Below are 8,450 nucleotides of genomic sequence, written 5' to 3' on the forward strand. Positions count from 1 at the left end.
GAGCTGTTTTCGGTGCTCTGACTTGACAGAAACCTTTTTTTTTTAACTGTTGTGTGTTTTCTGCCAGCTTGGCACGCTGGAACAACTTTTCCGAGCCAGCATGAGTAAGAGGGTGGGACCAGGGAGAGCACAGGCACAGCAGCCAGCGGTTAGATCGGCTCGGGCGATCCTGAAACCGCAGCATCCGGAGCAGCGGGCAGAGGGAAATCTGCCGGCGGCTCCGGCCACAGCGCCTGCATTGGTCATCTCAGGCGGCACCAAACTTCCTCCTGGGAGGAGTCAGGATTAGCTCTGCGTTCTTCAGCAGGAGTCACATGAATGCAATTGTTGATTTATTTAAATAAAAGGAGTTGGCAACCTAATCAGTTTGGAAATTAATTTCCTTGTTAATTTGGGGGTTTTGACTTGCTCATGAATATTCACAAATGCTCATCTTGTTGTGTGTTTTTTTTTTTTTTTTCTCCTATGTAATTTATTTTTGTGATTGTCAGATCACCTCTGAAGGTGACATTTCTCTCTTCGTTCTGCAACGCAGCAAATGTATTCAATCTTATGCCTTGGAAGAGGAGTTCCAGCCTGGCACTGACATCTCTTTTACTTCTCTCTTCTTCATCAGAGTGTCCCTTTATAGCCACCTTCATCCCTTCATGCTGCCTAGGAAGAAACAGGAGTGAGTCTCCTCGAAGAGGGCTGGCCTGGACTTGATAACCAGGCGTGCTTGTCAGAATGCCCTATACCTAGCTGGCAAGGGAAATTGTCACTTGAAGATTGGGACAAAGTGGTTAATTTTTCTTAGGGTGCCTGGAGTTTTCTGCTCCCCCTCCCACCCTGCACTGCCGAGCACCCTTCAGCAGCACATGAGGCAGCGTGACTAACATCTGCCACAGACACTTGATTTGTCTTATCTCCTTTCCTTCGGAGGCGGCAAAGTCAGAGAAACACGGGTGTGTGTCTCTGGAGAGTACAGCTGATCTCTTTACCTTCTTTCCCAGCTCTCTGTTCCCTCCCTTTACTTGTGCTGGCAGCTCTTGCTCCTTTCCACACCAGGGAAGAGCATCCTAGTTGCCACTGCGGGTTTCTCCTGGTGAGACATGCCCGTGTCCCACGTGTGTGCGTTTAGGGCTCCTAGGGTTTCATTAACACTGACAGGCTGGGCTCAGCTAAGGAGTGTGGTGAAAACCACTGGTGCTGGGGGCAGGAGGAGCAGTGTGGGGTGAAGAGGTGCCCTCCTTACGCTGTGTTCATGCACAGAGACAGGCTTGGCTGAGAGCTGGCCGCACAGCAAGTAACATGAGGTGTGTAGTGGAGACCCACAGGCCCAGGCCAGTCTCCAGACCAGCTCATTTCTTTAGAAAGGCCAGCTTTGGTACAGCCTCCAGCTATCCAACTTGCTTGGAGCTGTGTGAGGAGGGGTGGCCAGGCTGCACCAGCCATGTGGTTCACCCAGCAGCACTGCCAGCCCAGGCTGGGAGCTGGGGAGTGGGTGACAGAGATGTTCACAACTCTGCAGCAAGGAAATAAGCTAGCAGCAGTGTAAAGTGACTGCAGGAGGTAACAGAGCCCTGGAGCAGGTGGTAGGGGGAGGTTAGTGGGGCCTCCCTCCTGGGAGCAGAATCATGTGAATAACACAGCCGGGTTCCCACCTCCTGCTGAGGGCACCAGCTCCTGACAAGCTCAGAAAAGAAAATGTGTGGAGAAAGCCAGCCGGTTACCACGACAATTGCTCTCTCAGAACCTTTGTAACAACTTCTGCTGTGCAGCTTTGGCCCGGGAGGGTGGCAAACACACACCTCCTCGCTGGCTGCCTGTTCCATTTCCCATCCTTGTTGCCTCCTCCACAATCACATCTGACTGTCACGTTCCCACCTCAGCGCTTTCCTTCTTTATCTACTCTCTTGATTTCTCCAGCTCTCTCTTTTTTCACCACCCCAACACAAAGCACACACCCCTGGCCCTTCAGTTGTGATTACAGACCATCCTCCCGTGGTGCCACTGTACTCTCTTGTGCTTGAACACCTTTTGTTTGCTGCCTGTGTGTAAACTGCACTGCTCATGGTGGCTGTCCCAGTAACATGGGTGGTATTCTGTGTCACAGGATCCTGCTTGGCTAGCTCCTACGGCTGGTAAACCTGGCCTAAGGAGGCCTGATAGCCTCATTAAGCTGGCTCAAGTGGTACCTGAATTTGTTGGGGGTACTGACCAGTAGGCAGAGATGGACAGATAGACTTGGAAGCTGTGATGATGTAGTGACACACATTTTAAGGATGGCGGCTGTTCATTCTCACTCAAATTTTTAGCTGCTTGTAGGACAATATTTGGTTTATTCTGCAGCTGGTATTTTAATCTTGAGAGTATATTTCTCAGCAAGGCGTGTTGTCCTCACTCTTTTCAGGGAACTGACATCTCTTTGGCAATCGGCTGATTAAATCCCCTGGCAGCACACAGCAGAGAGCATTTCATCACGTCATTCTTGGTAGGTTTTTTTTTTTTTTTGGTGTTTTTTTTGTGTTTTTTTTTTTTTTTTTGGTTGGTTTTTTTGTTGTTGTTGGGTTTTTTTGGGGTTTTTTTTGGGTTTTTTTGTGTCTTTGGTTTTTTTCTCCTGCTGCATGGAAATAGATTGCATTTTTCCCTGCTTGGTAACTTTTCTGTTTAGTGTTAAAGCTTTTAGAAATACAGGGTAATGGAGGGTTACAGATGCGTGTTATCCTGCACATGCTTGGTTGCCTGAATCATTTCATTATAGTGGCATCTTGCTCTGTTAACGGCAAGACCAGAAACCACACACCTGGGATACACTCTGGAATTGGAAGCACATGCAGCAACAATGCAATCCTTTTTCAGTGAAAGAATTTAAGTTTCTCTGAAACTGGGAGAAACTGGGAGAACTGGGAACTTGGAGGTGGGTCCCTGTTGGGCAGGAATGTAACAACCTGTGATTGGATCAGCCTTGGCTCCAGGCTGAGGTCATTTGGCCACTGTAGTGTAGCCAGGGCAGATAGTTACTGAAACTTCTGGCCAATGTGCCATGAATACAAATCCCATAATTTCAAAGGAGGAAAAAATACCACTCATTGGATGTGTAAGGACAGCAAGAATGGCTGAGGACCTTCAACACAGGGCAAAAATCCCAGTTACATCAGAAGTGCCTGAGAGGGTCTCTCCTGAGTGGGCACAGCCAAAGCACAGCACAAGGGCACAGGCAAAGCCTGCTCTAGTAGGGCAGTAAGTTCTCTGTGGCAATAACCCCTTTATTTTATTAGATCCCCACAAAAATTATCAAAAAGCATTTTAAACATGATTCAGCTGTGTGCCCTTCAAGCAATGAAGGTCCCCTAGGCTGCATTAGCAAAGATGTAGTCAGCAGATCAAGGGAAATTATTATTCCTATCCACCTGAGCGGCGTGAGGCTCCACCTGGAAGATTACACCCAAGCTGCAGCATAGCCAGGAAAAGGCCCCCATGGTGGAGGGTAGAGCACACAATGCATTAGGAGAAGGCTGGGGGAGCTGGGTTTGCTAAACAGGGAACACCGAGGGTGTGTCTAGTTGCTGTCTGCTCCTATCTAAAGGAAAGCTGTAGAGAAGAGAGAGAAGGCCAGACTCTGAGAAGGCAGCAAACAAGGGTCAAGAAACAAGGGACAAATGTTGAAATAAAGAAATTCTAAATGTGTGTAAGAAAAAATTTTCTTCCCCTTAAGAACAGTTCAGTAGGGGAAGATGTGCCTTATAAAAAACTGGGATCTCTCCATCCTTGGAGATGTTCAGAAGTTTTGTGAGCAAGGCCCTAAGCAAGCTGGTCTAACTTTGGACTTACCCTGCTATAATTGGGCTAGAGACTTCTAGAAATCCCTTCCCACCTGACTTTTTGTGTGGGCCAGTGTTTTTGTGCTGCTCATCTGCCATGAGCCAGTGTTCAGTGTCTTCACAACGCTGGGAGCCAAAAGGGCAGCATGCTTGTTTGGCCCCGTGGAAATGCATCTGTGCTGACAGCAGCATTAGCATCTGTAAAGCCTTTCTGCACGAATGTCTCTTCTCCAGCTGGCTTGCCACCCTCTGTAGCACAACTTGTCCCATTTTATACTACAGATGAATCTCCTAACAGCAAGATCTGGTTGGTTTGGGGGTGACTCCTTAAGCTGTGACACCCATGTTTTTTGAAACAGCAGCAATCACTCAAATGGCATTTAAAACTACATTGCAGCATGTAAGAGTTCCCTCCCTACACAAAACCCTCACCCCTTCAGAACCAGAGATACTTTAATAACTCCTTTACATTCTTGGTTTAGGTGTCTGCATGTTTCTTTGCAGTTGGAGAATCTGTGATGAGTTTCAGGGGATTTCTGTTCCCTTTCAGAAGGTAAAGAATCAGTTCTTAGCCCCCCATTTTTGAGAAACTTGCCTCTGTGATAGCCTAAACTGTGGCTTTCAGCTCACCAGGAGAGCAGAGGGGTGGGTGCCCAGGTGATGCACTCCTCACACCACCTTCAGTGCTCACCACAGTGCTGCTAAAACACCTCTGGGTCTTTACAGCTGCCTCATGTCATTTCTCAATAAGAAGGATGGTGCTGAAAAAGGTGGGAGAAGAGGACAGAAGAAAGGGTGGAGAACAGTAGTTTGATGTATTAAGGCAAAAGCAAATCTCAAGAAGCTCTGTAAAAGCAAGACTGGAGCTCACCACCTTACCTTGATATTTGTGGTTTGTTTTTTTTTTTCAAAGACGTCTGAGGAAGCAGCAGTTTTGGGAGCAAAGATTTGCAGCATATCTATCAACTTCAGAGTAAGCATGTCAGGGCTGGGAAGAAGGAGCTATATTTCAGGAAGAGAGAAAACAAAGTACTCTGGGCAGCTGCAAACCCATTAGTCTAGTCTCAACAGAGTATAAGGTTAAGAACAAATTACAGAAGGAAAACAGAATTAAAGCTACAGCAGTAAGTGGAAAATGGAATCAAATACAAAATGGGTTTATCAACAAAAGCACTGTGTGCCCTTAACTTGATCCTTTTCTTTACCTCCTTTCCCTTACCTGGGTGAAAAAAGAAATTGGTAAATCTAATCTAGTTGGATTTCAGTAGGGCATTTGTTGCAGTAAGGGCTGGAAGGCAGCTAGATAAGCTGAAGTGAAAGGAATTAGTAGGAGAATTTTAGGTGGGTAAAATGCCGGGGAGAGGCAGATGATGTGTGGAGTCAAAAGGGAACTGCCACCATGGAGGAATGTCACTGGCCGTGGGAATAATTCTGCTTGCAGTAATGGCTCTAGCTCAGCAAAAAGCAGCATGAAAAGGAAGTTTGCTGATTAAATGCATTTAGGAGAATTACTCACAGTCTGAAGCAGAGAAGTGCGAGGTCCTGTTCTTTGCTCCTGCTAACAGGAATGTCTTTTACACACAGAGATTCACTGGTTAGAAATGATAGAAGAAGAGACAGATCTGGGTGGATTCATCATTCACAAGATGATTATGAAGCCCCGATGTGACGTGATCACAAAGACAACAGCCTTAAAGAGATCATTACATTAATCTTATTTAGGATGCTGTATACAATTTGTCACTCATATTCAGAGGTGGGCTTGGGGCTGGCAGCAGTGTGGGGGAGCTGGAATAACAGAGTCTGTCTCCGTGCCTACCCTTGCTCTCCATAGGAGCGGACATGGAGCCTTCCTTTGCTTAGCAAAAGGCTGGAATGGATTAACTTCTCTCTAAAAACCCATTTTATACACAAGGATGTGCACAGCAAAATGAGCCATCATAGAAGGGAAGGAGCTCAGCCTTAATTTAGTTGGGCAGTCCTTTTCTCTTCTGAGTTTGGCTCTTTCTAAGGCTGCACAGATTTACCTCTCCCTGCAATTTGCTGTGCTTCCTTGGCAGGCAGAGCAGGTTAGCACAACAAGCACAGCATTATAAGAAAAGATGTGCTGAACACAGGTCCACAAGCCCACATTTTTCTGCTCCATCCCCCAAAGAGTTTTTCCTTCAGGGGTAAGAGATCAGTCCAAAGTCTTGTGATCTTTATGCAGGTAACTTCTTGGTGTTTCTCCCAGACAATGCCTGCTCTCATAAGCTGTCTCAGAAAGGAAGTTTAAAACCCAGCATCTCAGAAAAGGCTCCGTTCTTTGGAGAAATACACAAAAGCCAATCTGAACTAAATGTATCACATGCCTCTGCAGCAGAACTGAAAGGGTTTCATCGTGCTGGTTTTCATGTTGGAGAAAGAGTGGTAGGTCTTAAACCTGGTTTACACCTGGATGGGATTAGTGCTGATCTAACTGATCAGCACTGACTGAAGGTGGGGGGTTGCAGTAAGTATAGCTTGCTGCAGCTTGCTTCTGACAATGATTTCTGAGGTTTATTTAATTTAATTGGGGGAAATGAAATTGGGACGAGACCTCGGGCGATCATGTAATTCAGCCTCCTGACCCGATGACAAGATTAAGTAAGCACAACTCATTCCTGACAGATATTTGTTGAACCTGTTCTCAACAGCCTACAGTGACAAGGCTCCCTGGCCAATCTAGTCCAGCGTTTTATTGCTCGATAGTTAAAAAGCTTTTTCTACCACACAGCTTAAGCTCTCAGTGATGAAAATAAATCTACCGATTTCCACAGCCCCGCTGAAAAGTGTCTCTCCACCCTGACAGTGCAATCTCCCCAAACCAGCTGTATATACTTTTTGGCAATCGTGTGCATCTTCTGGAAATTCCAACTGTGTTTTTTCCCCCACTGTTTGTGCCTTTCACTCTATCAAAAGCTTTGGAGTCAAGACTTATCACATCTACTACACCCCCCCAGTCCGCCAGAGCAGTTACCCTGTCAGACAGCGAGATTAGATGGGCTTAATGTGATCTTCCTGATGAATTGAAGTTGGAGGGTTTTTTCAGGTTTGAAGTGCCCATCGGAGGGGAAGCTAATTAATACATGCAGCTGCTGCCTGACAGGGATGAGAAAGAGGCTGGGAGAGAGGGGCCTGGGGCTGTGGCCAGCTGAAGGGGAAGGAGGCAAATCCAGCCAGGATAAAATGCAGTGCTGGACAAGTAGTCTGTTGTTGGGTTTCTAGGGATAACAGAGTCTGCCAGGAGCCCTGTGGGTAAGCACAGCAAAGTGTGGAAGGATGGTCTGCTACAAGTGTTTTCACAGTGTGTAACATCAGAGATGCACCAAGTCTGTGCACCGTGAACCCCTCCAGAATTCATTATGGACTGAAACATGCTGAGAGGTTTTCAGAGTTAAAAGGCTTGGGCTGCATCACTCTGGGTGGCTTTTTAGATTTCAGCAGCACTTGCACCTTTATTGTATCCCAGAGTTTTCACAGCATCTGGAGCAGATCCCTCTGGGCAAGGCTCCCAAGTTTCAGGTAAACATCACGTTCAGGGAAGTACTTTTTTAGATGTGTTTACAACATCAGCAGGGAAAACTCACTAGCTGCCTTGCTTCCTCTCACTGTACTGCAGACAGCTTATCTCCCAGGGTTACTTCATCGCCCTCCTTGTGCAGTAGTTCCCAAAGAGCTAAGCTCAGCAGCAGTAGTGTTAGCTAGTCACAGCACATCTTGCAATCTTGCCACTGTTTCTCCCCCATATCACATACCTGGACACTCCTTTTTCCCCAGCAGGCAAGGCACACAGCCATATGGCTGGAGGGAACAGCTCCTGATGAGAAGCAGAGCTAGTTGCAGAGAGTTTCCCTGTCCATCATGTCCTTTTCTCCCATATCAGCTTCATCCTTCCTTCTTTCCACCTCTTCCTGGGATGGGGAAGTCATTCTGTCCTTGTTAGAGGCAAGCCTGCCATCTGCTGAAGCCATGACTGTATCTGTGCCAGAGTACTCAGCCATGGGACACAGGGCAGACTGGGGACCTGCAGTCACCCGTCCTGTCACACAGCTGCTGCAGTTTTAGCCCAATTCAGCTATTGCTGCCTGAGACAAAGCCCAGGCACAGCTTGGGGTGGCACTCATCAGAAACCATTCCCAGTAAGTGGTTTCACAGAATCACGGAGTGGCTGAGGTTGGCAGGGAGCTCTGGAGGTCATCTGGTCCAGCCTGGCCCTGCTGAGGAATCACCCAGAGGGCCTCTATCAGCCAGGAGTCAGTGCTGGGTACTGGCCTCCCGCTAGACATCGTGCCACTGCTCACTCTCTGTGCCCGGCCATTCAGCCAGGCTTCAGCCACCTCACTGTTAGCTCATCCAGCCCGTACATCAGCAACTTGTCTGTGAGCATTTTGTGGGAGATAGTGTCAAAGGCCCTGTTGAAGGTGAGGCATTTTATCATAGAAGGTTATCAAGTTGGTCAAGCATGACTTCCCCTGGATGAATCCATCTATTCATGATGATTTTCTTGTCACCCACGTGCCTGGAAATGATTTCCAGGATCACCTGTTCCATCACCTTCTCAGGGATCAAGGTGAAGCTGACTGACCCTGGATCCTCCTTCTTGCCCTTCTTGAAGACAGGAGAGAT

General features: G+C 47.3%; 1 long non-coding RNA gene across 1 annotated transcript; it reads right to left on the minus strand.

The window, feature by feature from the left end:
• Positions 1 to 482: 482 nt before the first annotated feature.
• Positions 483 to 5,405, minus strand: LOC128802369 (uncharacterized). Its single transcript, XR_008435386.1, has 3 exons — positions 5,320 to 5,405; positions 4,683 to 4,805; positions 483 to 654 (listed from the first exon to the last, which is right to left on the minus strand). It is a non-coding gene; the product is annotated as an uncharacterized LOC128802369 (long non-coding RNA).
• Positions 5,406 to 8,450: the final 3,045 nt, after the last annotated feature.

This window comes from Vidua chalybeata, chromosome 2 (genome assembly GCF_026979565.1).
Source record: "Vidua chalybeata isolate OUT-0048 chromosome 2, bVidCha1 merged haplotype, whole genome shotgun sequence".
Classification (NCBI taxonomy): Eukaryota; Metazoa; Chordata; class Aves; order Passeriformes; family Viduidae; genus Vidua; species Vidua chalybeata.